Source organism: Seriola aureovittata, chromosome 7 (genome assembly GCF_021018895.1).
Source record: "Seriola aureovittata isolate HTS-2021-v1 ecotype China chromosome 7, ASM2101889v1, whole genome shotgun sequence".
Classification (NCBI taxonomy): Eukaryota; Metazoa; Chordata; class Actinopteri; order Carangiformes; family Carangidae; genus Seriola; species Seriola aureovittata.
In genome coordinates, this window is record NC_079370.1 from 4538254 (window position 1) to 4556465 (window position 18212).

Sequence of the window (18212 nt, forward strand, 5' to 3'; positions counted from 1 at the left end):
AGGCTACAGATTTGTGCAGGGGCCGAAGTGAAATCCCTAAAAGCTTGTGTGGCAACCTCGCCTTCCAATGTCAATCTCCTGGAGCCCTGCAGTTGTTTCCTGCCTGCTGCATTGCAGGTGCTCAGTGTGACATTTGAGCTCGGGGCTCGGCTCAGAAAGAGGGAGGAACGAGGGCCCTGACGGAGAGTGACATCCGGAGGTGTAACCTCCTCGGACGGAGAAGTAGTTCCTGGTTCGCTCTCCGCCGACGGCCTCCATCTGTTATGGTGAATAATAGATGGGTTGACGATTGCGCCTGTTCAGGTGCTTTTATACATTAAGGTGTAACAGGTAGACGTCGGGCGGGTTTTTCGGTGCCGTCTCCTCTTGCTTCCTTTTCTGTGTCAGATAGTGTTGGGGTGTTGGGGTGGGGGGGTTGTTGTGGGGGGGTGGGTGGGAGTGAATGGGAACTGAAGTCTGGGACAGATTGTGTTTATACCCTAAGCAGTGCCCTGGGAGACGCATGTCATGGTGCAAATGCTTTTGTTGCTGGCTCTGTGTGTGGCACAGTTATATCACTAACACTTCACACTGGGGACCCAGAGCAGGGACCGTCGGAGCTTCTGCTGCCTGAAAATGGCACGGAAGATGGGAGGGTTCCTAAAAACCACCTTAGGGCCTTTGCTCCCTCTTTTTTCTTTTTTTCTTTTTTTTTTTCTGCGTCCCGTGGTAGAGTCTGAAATAGAAAGAGGGAGAGAGAGAGAGAGGGTGGAGAAGGAGAGAAGAAGGCAGGGAGAGGAAAGAGGAGGAGGAGGAGGAGGGTGGGTTTGTCTTAGCTTTCATGCACTAGGCAAGCAGATTTAGACTCCAAGTGTCAAATAGAAAAACAGCCATTGTGGTCGGGTCCTATTTGCCCCCCCACCAGTAGACTTTACAGTCAATAGAGCTAGTCCACTTGTCACTGGGGGACAATGCAGCCCTTTGCCTCCCTTTCAGCGCTGCCAGGTCCGAGCAGCCAGACAGTTTTCTGAATAAGACCCAGTGACTCTTGCCCCCTTTTCTCTGCCTCTCTTTCTCTTGACGGGACACACCAACAGGGTTTGGAAAATGGCTTCGCTGTTGGGCCGGAGCAGAAGGCCAGACCCCGTTATTTTCTACGACGCTGGCATTCCCTCCTCTGGCCCCCCCCCCCCCCGTACACTCACACAGAAATGAATGTATCGCAGGCAGTTTTGCAGAAGTCAATGGGGCCTCTGCAGACAAAGGAGATTAAGTTTGGCAACTTAGCGGTAACAGGTGTACTTTGACTGCGCTCGGACCACACGGGGGGCGACTGCTGTCGCCCGACCCCGTCGCTCTGTTTGCCTCCCTGTTGGTTTCGAGTTGCCGGGAGATGAAGATGAAATTCGCTTTTTTTTGTGTGTGTGTTTTCAGACGACAAGGACGCTTCAGACCTTGTCGACTTGGAGGCTTTAGTGGAGAGCGTGTTTGTGCCCGGCTGTCCATCTCCCGCCTTTTATCATTTCTTAGGACTTTTGAAAACGCAGCTCAGTTTTTTGTTTTTTTTGCCACATTTCTCCAGTGATGTGCAGAAGTTTTCTCCAAAGGGATTCTGCAGATATCTTTAGATCTGGAGCTGTGCTCACCCAGGGGAGCGAGTTAAGGGTAAACAATGCGGGCACACAGAGGAAGAGAGGAATATCAGAGGGAGCTCGGTGCGGCACTGAAGCATGAATACATTTTCACATTTAGAACGGAGATAGTGATGTTTTTAAGAGGGGAGGGGGAGGGAGGGGGGGTGGTGGAAATATCTTTCAAAGTGAATGAGTGAAGCCTTTTCTACCAATACCTTCAGTATTTTCAACCACAGTAAATCGAGCCATTCAGCAGGAGTACAAACAGAGCCACGCTGAGAGCCGGAGCAAAACAGTGCATGCGTTTGTTTGTTTCAGTCATTAATAAAGCTTTTACTGAGAGCCCCCCGGTCCTCAGGAAAAAGCCCATTCTGGTGAAATGACTTGGCAAAGCATCCGATGGAGGGTCTGTTCAGACTGAAGCTGCTCCCGCTGCCATTGTCTAGCTCTCTCACACACACCTACGAGTCCAGAGTGAGCACACAATTTCATTGTTGCGTGAGCTGTTAATATCAGAGGCTTCACAATAGAGCCCATTCGCCATATTTGCATAAGGCACTTTTCCAACAAGGACCCGGAGAGGGCTTGAAAGCTGGCCCACTCCAGTGCCAATGGCAAAAAAATGTCAAGTGCCAATTAGGAGAGGTTTGCCACCATTCAGCGGTACCCCACCCCTGTAGTCCTTCCCCTCCCTGCTTACCCACCCCAACTCTCTCACACTCCAAGTCACCCCTGTTTTTTACCACCTTATTCCAATTTCAGACGTAGCCTTCCCCTACTGACACCCGCAGACAAAAGCCGGGCTCCCTCCTCCGCTGGCTAATGGAGGATCTTTTCTGCCGGACTCAGAGTATTAACCAAACGAGACAGTGGGCTCTGTTCCCGATTAGTCAGCTTTCTTTGTTGATTTCTTTGAATAGAGCAGGTCCAGGAGCTACGTGGCTAAACCTGCGAGATACAGACTCCACCTGCTTGTGAATATTGAACTCAGTCAGCTGGCCACATTGTGCTACGTTGCTTTTTTAGACTGGCAGGTTTCCGTGTGCAGGTGTAAGTCATTGAGGGAAGGCAGACGCTGATTTTCCAGAGAATTAAAAACATAACCTCTTTCATCTGACGTCCACAGTGCTCGGCTAATAGCATTTAGCCACCTAATGACTTGCTTTAAGCTAGTCCCGCTCGCACACGCACCAAATAACAGAGCAGAGCTGCAGTCAGTCACAGAGCTTTGAGTCAGCTGTTGAGGCTGAAAAAGAAATGCACAATAACGTTACAGTGGGATTTAACTGGAGCTACGTCAAATCCAGGTTAGCTTAACCGGTGAGTGTCAACAGTGCTGAGCAGCTGTTTACCGTTTCTGCTCATGCTGAAAATGCAGCATTATTTCCACCAACGCTTAGCTGCAGCTGTCAGGGACGTAGATCCTCCTCTTCGTCATCCTCATCCTCATCATCCTCATCATCAGTGTCCTTGGATTGAAGTATCTTTGTGTTTACATTGGTGGTGGTGGGAAATAAATAAAGGACAGTGTATCCTGTGAAATGACGAGGACGCAGGAAATGAAATATAAAAAGGAGAGAAAGTCACAGACACAATAAAATAATCGTGTTTGTCCAATTGGGCTACCGTTGTTTTCCACAGAGCGTTTACCTAACTTACCGCCTCCTGCCACTCAAAAGGATTTTTCTCTTGTCCCTTTTTCTCTTTCATTCTTTCATTCAATCTCTGTGTCGAGTTTTTTTTTTTTTTTTTTTTTTCTTCTTTCCCACCCTTGATTCTCAGATGGTTGGATCTGATTTGCATACATTTGCATAATGAAAGTCATTTGCATGCTCAGGGGCAGACTGTACCATGAGAACAGACATGAAAAGGTGTGTGTGTGTGTGTGTGTGTGTGTGTGTGTGTGTGTGTGTGTGCGTGCATGCATGTGTGTATACATGCATGCATCCTTGTGTGTGTGTGTGTGTGTGCTCGTGGCGTGCTGTTCGTGAACTGTACACGTGTGTTTTGATGGATAAACCTCGTTCTCAAATCTTCACCCTCTCACCCTCTGGTTTCCTCTGTGCAGGCGACCGACCACCACAACACCACAGAAGGAGAGCTGGCAAAAGGAGACTGAAAAACAGGAAAAGAAGGAGGAGGAGGGGTTGTTGTTGATTCTGCCCTCCCTCTCTCCTCGCCCTCCTCTGCATCGCCTCTTCCCTCCTCCTCCTCCTCCGCTCCATCCTCAGCAGACTGCCCCCTTTTTCCTGTACAGCGAGACGCAGCCGGCGCCACCATCTTAGAGCAAACGCTGGCATGAAATGGAAGTGGGAAGACCAGTCAGTGCAGGTAACACACCGCAACCCGCTGCGCCCACCACGCTGCATCTTCCCACCGGCGCCACCGCCACCACCAACCCCTCCATCTTCTCCTCCATCCACCAACCCCCCCACCCTCCTCTCGTGCCCTCCTCACTTACTCCTCTTCTCCTCTGACGGGCTCCGTTTTTTTTTTTTTAATCATGTGTTTGTTAATTGCACGATTCACGAGACGCGCCGATGGGTGGAGGGGAGGGTGAGTTGATGGAGGCGGGGCATGTTTTGTATGTGTGTTCACATTAAATCACTCTCGCTCTCAACGCCTCTCTCAGGAGGCTTTCAGAGGGCATCTGTCCTCCGAAGCGCAATGTTTTCTTTCCCGTTGGGGAATTCTCGTGCCATCCTCACACACGTGCCCCGACATGGCGGCGGCAGCAGCGGCGGTGGCGGCGGCTGCCATTTTGGAGATACGCCGCAAACCAACTACGCCTACTGAACAAATAAAATAACTCCATGTAGCTGAACTCTCCCATATTCTGACGTGAAATAATGTTTTTAAAATAATGTTTGATATCTGAAAGTTTCTCTTCAACTCCTTAAATGAGGTCAGGAGAAATGTCAAGGCGGGAACGACCGTCGAGTGGGAAGTGATGGTATCCATGAACCGCCATTCACATTCTCATACAGGGACACTGCAGCGTGTAACAAAACACACACACACACACACACACAAAAGCAGCAGAGAGACGAGAGAGAGAGAGAGAGAGAGAGAGAGAGAGAGTGAAATAATAGAGAAGAGGTGGTGAAGAAGTGAGGGAAGTGGGACCTCGCCGGGGCAGAGTCTCGGTGCTGGAAAGCCTCTCTTTGTGCGAGTGGCGAGTGTTGGAGGGCAGTCGGCGCTCAGACAAGTCGAGTATTGTTCTCCCCTGAGCGAGCTGGTTGTGGTGCGGCAGCATTATTCCGACCCGGGAGCTCCCAACTTTGAAAAACCTCTTAACCCAAAACACCAATTAGCGTCAACTGGGCTTGATTAAGTAAGGCGGCCGGTAAACAATGCACGCCATTGTCCCGCCGCAACAGAGAACTCCCTTTGTTTGTGTCTGCGGTGTGGAGGTCAGGGGAGAGATAATGCTAATGCTAACTTTACAGTAGGGTGCCAGTCTGCAGTGCTAACAGAGAGGGTCAAGGTTAGGGAAAAGATAGCGATCGAAAAAGTGTTTAATTTCACTTTCAATCATCAAACTTTCAATCACTGATTTCCAGGTTTTCCTCAGACTAAACCTGACGTGACGCCGCGTCTCAAACGAGGTCACGCCGAGCTCTCTGGCTTTAAATTCTGGAGGATGCAGCCTTTTAAAAAAAAAACAAAACAAAAAAAAAAAACACGGAGGCGTCGCTTGGCTTTCCTGAGAAGTTGTGCGGTAACTGTGTCAAACCCGAGGCGCACTAATCACAGCCAGGCCTCCATAAACAGGTGGTAGATTGAGCGAAGGGGGCTGGGGCCGTTCTCAATTTACTGTGTAAATTATGCAGAGCCCAAAACAATGCAAACAGTAGACAGTGGAGTGGCTGGCGTTGGCTAATGAGATGATGAGAAGCCTGGGAGGGCTGGGAGCTAGTCGAGGTGAGGGGGTGGGCACGGCCGGCAGCTTGTGTCTGGATCTGTGTATTCGTGTGTGTGTGTGTGTGTGTGTGTGTGTTGTGTGTGTGTGTGTGTGTGTGTGTGTGAGGGTCTAGAGGAGCTTTGGCAGGGGAGCAGACACTGTCCCGTCTGCACCATCAGCACCCCTCCTGCCCAGACTGAGTGCTACAGAGGGAGGGGAGGGTTAGCAGGCAGCTGGGGCACCCTGCCCCCATTGCTCCGGCATGAGCACCAGCCTTGGGAACCTCTGTGGCAGGGGTCCCACCCCCCCCCCCCCCCCCCAACACTGGCACGTAGGGGCCCCCCAAAAGTCTGGCTGCAACCCCCCATCACCACTATCCCTTCCTCCCTCTTGTCTCCCCAACCACCACCACCACCACCACCACCACTCCTCCCACCCTAATGTGAGGCTGGGGGCCTGGGAAGGACTTCAAGTTCACGGCCAGACCTCCTATTGAGCTGACAGCCTGACTGTTTGCTCAATTCGGCTCCCTATTCAGGGCCGGGCTGGAGGAGGGAGTGCTGAGAAAGGGCTGGAGGATTGGAGGAGGGTGTTGGGGGGTGGGGGGTGTTTCTAGATGGGACACGGTAGCACTGTTATAGCTATTCATTCAGCAAGGGGGGAGACAAGTAAAGAGCGAGGGAGAGAGTGAAGAGGGGTGGGGGGGGGGGTTTGAGTCGGGGTGCATAAATAAAAAGTGAGGAATCCAGGCTCAAAGTTTGCTTTGAGCGGTGTGCGCCTCTCTCACACTCTTTTAGACTCTTAATTACCGGCGCCTTCCACTTTTCTCTCTCCCTTTCTCTAACTACACCCCCTCACCCCCACCCCACCCTCCTCCTCCTCCCCATAACACACACACACACACACACACACACACAAAATTGCAATCATTCTCATCATCCTCTCTATCCCCTGGTTTTATTAGGCCACATGCTGGGGCTGTAAATTTACCATTAACAAGCTTATTCACTGTAGTCCTCTCAACAAAACAAGACCATGATGCCAATAACTCAAAGCGACACCAATACCCGAAACTGCCTTTTATGCCACCAACCTCCGCTGTTAGCCCCTCCTCCCCCTTCCCTCCCCTCCCTCCCTCCTGTTTCTCACCCGCTCTCCCGACGACGGTGCAATGCTAAATGCCAAGGCTAACATGATGCTCGCTAATAGCTCGGGTGATGCTAATTAGCGCAGCGGTTTGTCGATTTTTTCCTCTGAGCTGCGTTATCGGTTCACCCTGCACTCGCTGACCCGCCGTAATATTTTAAGTTGCTTGTCTGAGCTGCTCGAAAATGTCACACAAAAAAAAAAAAAAAAAAGAGAAAAAGAAGCAGGTTTGGTGACCGTCTGAAGTCCAACTCAGCCTAGCTTAGGGTGTGTCACATGCTTCCTCTTTGTATTAGCAGCTCGTAGCGTACCAGGCTCCCGCTAAGGCCTTTCAACTTCAGCCTCAATCCCCTCAGCTGGTGCACGGAGCTGCGCTCACCTCCGCCAGATTTAGGACTCACAAGAAAATACCCCCAATAAGCCTCCTTTTGATAAACTGCCACTCACAGTCAACTGTCTCAGATAATTGTTCTGACATTCATATGATTGGCCTCTCTCTGTGTTTCACTGAATTGAAGCTGAATCTTTAATGTCATCTCTCTCTCTCTCTCTCTCTCGCTCTCTTTCTCTTTTTGTGTGTTTACAGGTGAGTGCTGTCGGCGCAGGAGGATCCACAACAGAAGACGGAGGGACGGCAGGACTGCTCCTTCTGCCGCCGTTTCCCGCCTTTCTGCCTGGAGTAAACGCGGACGACGGCGATGACTTTGGGACGTTGGGGTGCTCTGTTTTTCACCTCTTCGGTGTTGCATTATGGGAGCCAACGCTCAAAGCTGGACTTGATTGTGAACGCAAACATCACGGCGGTGATGGACTGTGACACTGTGGGGGAAACAGAAGATCAGCAGCTGGAGGCGTCACTCTTCTCTTTGTGTTTCTGAGGGTGTGGCTCTGACGTTTGTAAATTATCATTAAACAATATTAATTAGACTTGAAACTATATAATGTGTCAACTAATAACTAACATAAGGCTCCACTTACTGTAGGTGATATTTGATGAGCTGTAGCCCGCGTTGTGTTTGAATTGCTTTTGTTATAGTTGCTAGAACTCAAAGACGCGTGAATGTGAGACCCACGGCAGCAGTGAATAATACTGCACTGCGATTGGACAGCTCCATGTGTCGGCCGACACAATGGCGAAGGAGTGAGCTGTCGTCTTTATACTCTATGCAACTGTTTTATCTTCATTTTTTGTTTTTTTGTTTGTACTTTGGATTTTTTGTTGTTGTTTTTGGGCTGTAGTTTATAGACGTTCCTCCAGACGTTATCGAGACACGTGGTTTCTGAGGGAGCCGACACTCCCGTCGTTAATACACTGATGCAGAAGTTACAGTGGGCGTGTTGTGCGAGTGTGTGACAGACGACAGAACATGGTTTCTGTGTCTCGTATTTGCCGCCTTAACAGACTCTGATTGGACTGTGCAGCCACGAGCCGCAGTCTGAGTAAACGTGGACTCTCACATTTAATATTCCTGATGGCAGGAGTGTATTTGATCAGCAGGGGAGTAGCTGAGCAGGGCTCATGGTTCTGTGTGTGTGTGTGTGTGTGTGTGTGTGTGTGTGTGTACACAGAACCTGCCACACTATTAAAACCTTCCCAGCAGGCTTTGAGACGCAGCAGCTTGGCTCATAGCCGTCACCTGCTTCGCTGTAATGCTACATCTCTGGGTGAGACATGACAAATACATTGGCTTCAAACACCGCCTTAATTTCCTGTCCTTGACATTAACACACACACACACACACACACAAATGCAATAAAGCAAGTACTATCGCAGCCTAATTCATTCTATATTAATTTCCAGGAAGTGGCAAATTTTTTATTACGATTGATAATCTATGCAAATCTTTTAAATATTACTTTAAACAATCTATGTCTATGCAGTGCTTTTGCAATTGATTCAAGGGAGGATATCTTGGTCTAATTTAGAAAATGTATTCTTTTGATAATCATGCACATCCCAGTGCTCAAGACAATTACTTATCTGCCTGGATAAGCTTGAAATTATGTTTTTAATCTCTGGCAAAAAAAAAGGAAAAAAAAAAAGGAGTCACTCTTGTGATATCAGTCCAGTGGCATGAAAACCATGAGTTGTGGTCTAAAGTAATTAAATGGGTTGCACTAAATCTCTTTTTTTTCTCCTTAAATGCAGATCTGTGCGGAAACGCTCTTTATGTCGTAGCTTATTGTTTTAGACGAGCGGCCGTCTTTGTGTTACGCAATCTGACGGCTACGTGTTCACCACATGTGCCTTTCTGTGGAAAACTACTGTGTTGGAATAGTAATAAAGGTTTACATTGAAAACAATGGAAAACTGGATGTTGTGCATTGTTTTGTTTTTTTTATTGTAAGTTTGATGTGCACGTGATCGGGTGGGAGGAGCCTCGGGTGATTGACAGAGAGGTCGTCCAGTCAGCCGCCACATCACTGAGCTTTACAGTGAAATATGTAAAATAACATACATATGTGATATATATGAGGAATATTGAAACACAGAAAAAACAAGAATAAAATCTAAATTTATCCAGTAGCTGGCGGCTTTTCTTCGCCACAGAGAAGTCATCTGAAAATCAGGTCCAACATAATGTTACAGCCAAATGAAAAGATTATCATAATTCCCCTGAGATCAAACAATTTCCAAAACACCATCAGGGACGTGGGTTTGTTTTTCCTGTCGCGTTTGGCATCGAGCTGCACGGCGGCAGAGGAGAGCGGCGTCCTGTACTCGTTTAAAAAAAAAAAAAAAAAAAAAAAAATGAATCAGTGCAAAGATGGCCTCTGTAGTAACCAGAGAAAAGCCTGAGCTGTGTGTTGTTGTGTGGATGAGTAACAGGCCAGTGTTACACACACACACACACACACACACACACACACACACACACACGCCACCGGCCCACTGGTGTTCTGGATTTAGGCAAAACAAAAGAGCACAGTAGCATCCTCATCCTTGATTGTGATGGTGTGTGTGTGTGTGTGTGTGTGTGTGTGTATGTGTGTGTATGTGATTTGCTGTCTGACACCACATATGGCAAACGCGCCAACACTGACATATGGGCCCCTCACAATTCATTAGCATTATCATGTAAAAGAGGGTAATCCCACTGTAAAACAAATGAAATGTAACCCTTTACAGTACAGGTTGATCACGCAGCTCTTTTCATTCATTCCCTTCCTCTTTTATGAAGTCTCCTGTAATTCAATGAAAGAGCTTTCTTTTATTATTATTATTTTTTTTTTTTATAAGGCAGCTTCAGCGCTGCCCCCTTGGGTGTCTGCGTGCTCGATGCAGAGGCTTTACAAGCCGCTCTCCTCTTGTTTACAGCTGCGCCGCGCGCCGAAATGAGCCGTGGTACACATAAACAGCAGCTCCATGCAAATATTACAGTGCCCTTATTAACCAGGGCAGGCTGCAATTACATTATGTCCCAGGCGTTAACATCCAGAGAGCGGGCGCCGCGTTCCTCCGTGACAACTCCCCTCGCCCTCAGTGTTTCTTGGCGGCATTATGGTCCTCATAATCTGATTCACAGTTTTTGTCATGCTGCCAAGAGGCACGTTGTATTAGCCAAGCGCTATAGGCCTTAATGAACTGAGTGCCAATGTTAAGCACACCAGAGCAAGCCGGAGTGACGGCGTACAACCGGAGCTGTCATTTGCAGCCATGTTGGAATCGCAGTCAAAGTTACAGCTGTTCATGCTCAAAACGTTTGTCAGGTCTCTGCGAAAAAAGGAAAGGAAAGGAAAGGAAAGGAAAGGAAAGGAAGTCGCCACCCTCCTGCTTCACGTGTTGAGCATTCTGACGGAGGAAACATACACCGAGCTCAGGTCCTCCACTGCGAGAGCGTGGCTTTCTTCTTGACATAAAACAAAATGGCTGCTGCTACATCAGATCATGGGGCCGAAAGGAATCAGTTTCCAAGATGGCGCCGCGATGACATTGCCGCCTCTTAGACCGGACCGGATCGTTAACAAAAAAAAATGGAAGGGCCACACTTCCAGCCACGACTATTTGATTGACAATTACACAAGGGCCGAAGGCAGAGGAAGGGGAGGAGGAGGGGAGGGGGCGGCGGTGGTGGCGTGGCGAGTGGGGGTCCAAAGTGGGAAATGGCGGGTTTTGGTGCACGTCCAAGGTCGAGGAACTCGGGTGCTGCTCCTTTCACAAGTTCCTCAGAATCGTCATTGGTATGCAGGAATGCTCCCCTAGGAGGCCATTCTGTGTGATTTTGGAGGGAAACGTGTTTGCAACCGGTCGCTAGGACAGAGGATGCATGTGTGTGTGTGTGTGTGTGTGTGTGTGTGTGTCTCTTTGGATCCGACTGTGGTCAGCGCCAAGAAAAAGTGGGCACCTGTCCAGATCTGTCCTCCACCTCTGTGAGCTGCAGCCCCGGCAATTCTGTTCAGTGAGCAAAGACAAAATGGCTTCAGATGCTTTTGAAGGGGTTTGTTGTTCTGTGAAACGTTCCAATTATAATAAATATAGATGATGAATAAAGAGGTGTGTGTGTGTGTGTGTGTGTGTGTGTGTGTGTGTGTGTGTGTGTGTGTGTGTGTGTGTGTGTGTGTGTGTGTGTGTGTGAAGATTATCAAGGCTTTCCAGATACTCGATCTTTGCAGTGATGGCGCTGATGCATTTAAACACTCCTTACACATAAAACACATCAGTCATTTCAATAACGTTTTGTTTTTGTTTTTTTGTCATTCACACATTTTAATCTGATGATTGATCCACTGGAACTTGCAGGAGACTTTTTTTGTTTGTTTGTTTTTATTTTTTTTGAGTGTGACCATGTGACAGTGTCGTCTCCAGTGATTGGCTCGTGAGCTCCAGGAATAAACCGTCATGTCCAGGGACTTTTGTGCCTCTTTACATGAGAATCGTCCTGATTTAATTCCCAGCAGAGAAAATATCTGGAGCTGGAAAATGAAGTCTCTTAAATGGGAAATTGATTTGATCTCTGATCTCTGATTGATTTCCTAACTTTGCAAATCACATGACGTCGAAGTTGAAACTGAAACTCAAAACTAAACATTTTATTACAAGCTACAGTTAGATGTAGGGGTGGAAGTATATTATGAAGTTATGCAATTACAATTTTAACATACTTGTACCTGAAAGCTGTCACTACTTTGTAGATTAAGGACTTTACACATAAAACATATCATTTTACACAATATATTGCTTTGAAGCTTTGATGGAACAAGCTCCACCACTTCCAGCTACAGCATTAAAATGACATATTCATGCATTAAATGTCCCTTATTTTAGTTAAGATAAAGCAGATTTCAGGTAAAACCAAATCCAGCGAGGTTGGACGGTTCAGGTCCAGAGGCTGTCGATGGCAGAGCTGACAGGGATTTTATTGTTGTGACATCACAAAGTCACAGAAGTCCTGACGGCTGGTTTTAAGGCTCAGTTTCTGAATACAGTCTGGACCTTTAAAGACACAAATATCAGTGACATCACAGAAGGAGTCGCTCCGAACCAAACACTGAGACCACCAAACTGAGGCTTTGATACTTTCACAGTATTAATATAGAAGCTAGACCTGATCTATAATCACACTACACATGGACACAGACCTTTACACTGGATGGGACTTTATGTTCATTCTCTGTATAATGGCATAATGTGTATTTTTACTTTTGATACTTTAAGTATTGTTTGCAGATAATACTTTTACTTGGTAACATGATATTGGCACAGTGAGACCAGGTTCTCAGGTTGTCAGCACTTCCTTCACCTCTTCACATTAAAACAAAGTCATTGAAATGCTGTTGAAGAAATTACACTGATGTGTAAAACACTTTCTTTTCTTTTTCTTATAATAACACGGGCCTGGAAAACTGCCACAGTGTCTGAGGTGGAGTTCAGGTAAAACTGCACTAGAAAAGACTTTATTGTGTGTTTTCTTACTGCAAGTGTTTTGTTAATTACACTTTCGTCCCACTACGAAATGGCCGCTTTCCAGAAACTAGATTTAAAAACCTGTTTTTGAGCGTTGTAACGCTGCACGTGTGAGAACTTTGAAAAGCTCACAGAACTGAACAACTTGAACAAAAAACAGACCCGACCACAGCGACGGCATTTAGAACTGGAGGGAGGTCATTTGGACAGGTAGCATGTAGCTGAGACGGTGACACTAAGCTTAAAATCCACTCACACCCTGAAGCAATTTCTCAGAGCTTATGTGTTTTTATAATGAAGGAGAAATACTCGAAGCGGGAGAGGAGGTTAGCTAAACTTTGCTAAACCTGACGAGTTGGACGTCCGAAAGAAGTGAGGATGAGAGAGAGAGAGAGAGAGAGAGAGCCCTGTTGTGGAATGTCAAGTAGTTTGGCCGGGGCGGGTGACTGAAGCGGGAAGTGATTTGACTAATGTTTTCCCTTTCATGGCGCTCCTCTCCACCACGTCCCCCTCTGTCCTCCCCAACCGCCAAAAAAAAAAAAAAAACTCCCCAGAAAAGTTTACGGTGATGTCATTCATATGCAAAACAGGCGTGCTTTCAGCGGCTGAATGTGTGTGCATGCGTCTATGAGCGGGTGTGTGCGTGTGTGCGTGTGTGCATGTGTTGCTTGAGTGGCTGATTCCATTACTTGAAGGACCATTACACTTGCCTGTCAACAGCCAAAAGACCTGAGAAAAATTAGCAGATTAAATCACTCGTCTCCTCTCCTCCCCTCCTCCCCCTCCTCCTCCTCCTCCTCTTCTTCCTCCTCCTCTCACCATGCAAACATCCAGGCTGTTGTTCGCACCCATGGAGCTGTTTGACAAAATCAAAAATGTAATGCATCTCCTTTGAAAATTGCATCAGTATTTGATCGGTGACAGGTCCTAATTTTGGCGACAAGTCTCTCAAAAAACCTCCCGAAAAAACAATGATAATGGTGCAAGACACAATCAGGGCAGAGCTGCTTTGAAAGTGAGTAGCTAGGAGGCAAAATCCTATAAACAGGGGCAACCAGGGAGACTGAATCTAAATGTGGTTTTACAGTCTTGTAAAATCAAATAACATCGAAACATTAGGGGCTCCAGTACACGTTTATTGATGCAGTCGGGCTAAAGTTCAAATGTCGGGGAGGGTTCAGCAGATTCATGATCGGCTTGTGTTTTTTTCAGTCAATTCCTAAAAAAACTAAACAAAACAAAGTCACGCCACAGACATAAATCCAGATGATAATCCTGCAGAGGACTTCAGAGGTGACACCTACTTTTTTACTTATCGTGGCACGACAGGAATCCTGCAGAGCTTCTCCTTCCTCAAAAACAAAAGAATAAATCCCAGATCCCAGAATGTGGGAATGAAACCCCCTCGGGTTCAGATTAGCATTCTGGGAAAACAAAATTCCCCACTGGGGCGTTCGCCGCAGACCAGATGGGTGTACCCCGAAAATCAGCCGCACAGGGGGAAGTGGCTGAAGAAGAGGTAGAAGAAGAAGAAGAGGAAGAAGAAGAAGAGGAAGAAGAAGAAGAAGAAGAAGAGGAGGCTTGGCCCCCAGGGGAAGATGGAGGAGAGAGTGTTGGAAAGAGGGAGGGGGGGGCGTGAAGAGTTAATGCCGACAGCTCAACAAAGGCCGCCACCACCGCCAAGGGCAGAGAGGAGCACGGGAAAAGAGCTAAGGTCAAGGGGACCTCAGGGGGGTTCAAGTTCAAGGCGACTGTCAGTGTCTGCATTTTAACAGCCGCGCCACACCCTCCCAGTGCACCCCACCCTCACCCCCACCCCCCACCCCCAGTCTCTGTTTACTCCCCAGCATTAAATCTACAGCTACACACAAACTGGCCATTGTGTCAGTGTTGCCACATCAGGGTCACATGGAGGCAAAAGGTAAAAAGCAGCGAGGAGGCCGAGGTCCGTCTGGGCGGCTCTCATGATGACGTGTGAGACTGTGGTGAAGGCCTGTGTGTGTGTGTGTGTGTGTGTGTGTGTGTGTGTGTGTGTGTGTGTGTGTGTGTGTTTGGTGGCGGTGGGTGGTATTGTGGGTGAGGGACAGGAAATGTTCAGTGACTTGCATGAAATGTGTTTTATTCAGCGGGTCCAGACCCTCCAGAAACCGGTCTGTCTGGACTCTGGAGGGGCCGCCGTGTCAGACGTCTGATCCAGACGAGTCTGAGGCTGAGAACAGAGAAAACAAGAGAATAATGTGTTTCCTTCCCACCTGTTTAAAACCCTGTTTGCCTCCATTTGCCTGTGTAAATGTAATAAGCTTACAACAGAAGAACTGTAAGGCCAAAATGCATTTATGAGACCTCACCTGAAACGTAACATAGTTTCTGAAAATGTGCTTGTTCTGCATGTGACTGCAACCCAACCTAAAACTAAAACTAAACTACATCAGCTCATACAAGTGTTTTTCAGTCCTCGCCGAGAGGAAATACTTTATACAGGAACAATGAAAGAACTCCACAATACTTCTACACATTGTCAAAAACTCCTCTGTGAAGCTTCAAGGCCTCTGAGCCTCATAGTTTAGTTTACTAGGCCTTTATGTTTTATTTTCTAACTTTGGACTTCTCAGGACGATATTCACAACCTGGAATACTTTTATAAGGAACCCTTTTTGATTTTTGTGACCTGTGGTCCGTTACGGACTAAAGGAATACAACTAACGGAGGAATGGGGAGAGAATCGCACTTCTACACGTCTAAACGGTAGGCAGTCACCACACTCAGCTGGTAAACAATGCTGGTGGATATTAATAAATCGTATTTATGTGTTTATGGTTAGCGCAAAATGAAGTGAATATTTGAATTCTAGAGACTCTGACCGATCTAAGGAGGTACAGCCTGTCTGTATTGACCAACGTTTAATTGTTTAACTCAGTCAGAACATGTTCAGAACCGTCTAATGGGCCCATACACGGACCAGCGCGCCTCCTATGAGGATAAGAATGTTTTCCCTGATAAAATACTGTATAATGTGCTTTTGAACTCATGCGCTAATGTACATTTATCCTTTTGTTTTCCCATAAGTAGCTTCAAACGACTCTGTATCAGACATTACGCTGCTCCAGCTCTTTATTGCAGCTGTTTGATGTTGACACTGAATGAATCGCTCTCTAACAAGTCGCACCTCACTCTTCTTCACCTGATCTCCCTGCACTTTGTCTTATTGAACAGATTTATTTCTTACCTCAAGGTCTCCTCCTGCACTGAAGCTTTAGTGTTGCTCCTCACTTGTAAGTCGCTTCGAATAAAAGCGTCTGACAAATGTATAAATGTAAATGTTTGAACACAAGAGGTGCGGCTTTCAATTATAATATTCCACATTTTCATTTCATACAAATCAGCCTGATATATCTGGTATCTATCAATCGCTTCTCGTCTAAATCTGACACCAGCTCCATATTTTCCTCTTCTTCTGTGTTTTATTTGAAGCATTGATCCGTAAGAAAATATATTTGTGGTTTTAAGAACCAAAAACCATCTCAGTGTGGTTTTAAATCTCCTCTCTCAGGCTTCTCTCTGGAGCTCTAGTAACAACAGGTCAGTGAGCCAATCAGAAGAGAGGAGGCTCTGAGTCTCTCTTCTGATTGGCTGACTGTTTTCTGAGTGATCCAATAAAAATATAGCAGATTTCAGGTAAAAACACTCAGAGAAACCAAATCCTGTAAAGGTTTGGATGGTGGGTCCAGGTGGGCGGGGCTTGGTGACTGCTTTGTTGTGACATCACAAAGTTCCAGAAGTCCTGACGGCTGGTTTTAAGGCTCAGTTTCTGAATACAGGCTGGACCTTTAAAGACACAAATATCAGTGACACAGAAGGAGTCGCTCCGAACCAAACACACACACATGCAACAAACAGTGTGATTGCATGGTGACGTAAGATATTTGAAGAAGACAGCGTCACAGTTAGCTCTTCATATTCAAGACGGCTGCTGTGGAATAAAGTGTGTGTGTGTGTGTGTGTGTGTGTGTGTGTGTGAGCAGTGAGAATAAGATTCTGCTGGATATGCAGAACGATGTCCTAATTAGGTTTTTAAAGTCAATTATATTAATTATTTCTGCCTCTCTCTCAGGTCAAAGGCTGCGTGGAGACGCCAAAATGATTCAGCATGGAGGGAGGAGATCTGCTGCAGCAGGGAGTGATGCCGCTGGTCCGACTGAGGGACACAGAATAAACTTCAACAAGCTTCAGGTAAGATTCATGTGAGACACATTCTTTGTATGTTCGGATACGGGGCTAACGCGGGGGGGCTGAACACAGGTTGAATCGACCTTTGACCTCACTAGAAGATGCTTTAACATCACGTGAGACGCAGGTGTGCAGCTGTAGCTCCAGCATGTCACTGTTTATAGAGGATGCTGCGTTTTGATTTATGTCGCACACTGTAAATTCAACATGGACGGCACCCATTGGCATTTTGGAAAATGCTGCTGGACATGTTTTAGTTTTAAAACTCTGGGGGTTTTATTTTAGTCTGGACGGACAGAAATGGAAACTTTTGGATGCAGACAAACACGTTTGCTTCCTAATTGGGTCTCATCCATCACGACATGTCCTTCCTCCAGTCTCTGTTTTCTGCTGCTTATACTCATGTGTTACTTTCACTAACAGTTCCACCTCCTCATTGGTCCAAGCAAAGAATTGTTGTCATTTTAAGTTTTTCAGATCCGTTCAGTAAATGAAAGTGTCGCATTTGGGGCTGGAACTTCCTGTCAGAGCTACAGCGAAATGTTAATGAAGAACATTTTCAAACCAAGAGTGTAAAGCAGAGTCAGACTGGTTAAAGCCTTTGGATCTGGGAGCAGGGTCACCTCACACGGATGTGAAACACGGTGTCCTCCTGGACAGCTGCTGCTGCGGTCTGACAGGGGTGTGACATTACATCATCGCTGACTAATCTTGACCACGGAGCAAAAGTTCAAATCCATTTAATGAACTGGAACACCACAAGTTGTCCCTCGTGATTTAGAGCCCATTGAAAAAGAGCATATGTTTGTTTTCTCTTCTGTGACCAGGCAGAGGTCAGAGGTCAGGCAGACCACCACCGTCACCCTATAAAACACAGCATCGCCGCTGACCCCCCCGTTACCTCTCCAACCTCTGCACAATGGAAGGTCGACGGGGTGGAAATCCCTGCAGCTTTTTGTTGCCGTAAAACACAACAGACAAACCACAACATATCCACGGGGTGACCTCTGACCTCTATTTCAGCCTGATCTCCGTGTTTTTAAAGGAGAAATTCACCAACAAAAACCCTCCTTCTAACAAGAACAGCCACTCTGGGTGACATGTTCCTCCTTTAGCATGAACACACACACACACACACACACACACACACTGGATTTTATTTTGACTCACATTCGCCTTATGCTTTAATATTGTCCAACAGGGATTAACAAGGCTTTTAAATGCATGTTGTTATTGAAGCAGTATAATAATGGTCAGGTTTCCACATAATGTTAAAGATATAGGCGACAATATATTGAGGTGAAATGTTAATGATTTTTATTATTAAAAACTTTTACTATGACACAATGAAAAATCTGAAAAGTAATAAAAAAAAAAGATCAGTAAAATTAAATAAATCCCAGGTTTAATCACTAA

General features: G+C 46.6%; 1 long non-coding RNA gene across 6 annotated transcripts in view; it reads left to right on the forward strand.

Moving 5' to 3' along the window:
• The window catches only part of LOC130172604 (uncharacterized), a 16150-nt gene extending 7172 nt beyond the window's left edge, over positions 1 to 8978 (forward strand). For all 6 annotated transcript variants that reach the window (XR_008828306.1, XR_008828305.1, XR_008828304.1 and 3 more), the window contains 2 exons: positions 3682 to 3944; positions 7250 to 8978. This is a non-coding gene — a long non-coding RNA (uncharacterized LOC130172604). The remainder of the gene's footprint in view (positions 1 to 3681; positions 3945 to 7249) is intronic.
• Positions 8979 to 18212: the final 9234 nt, after the last annotated feature.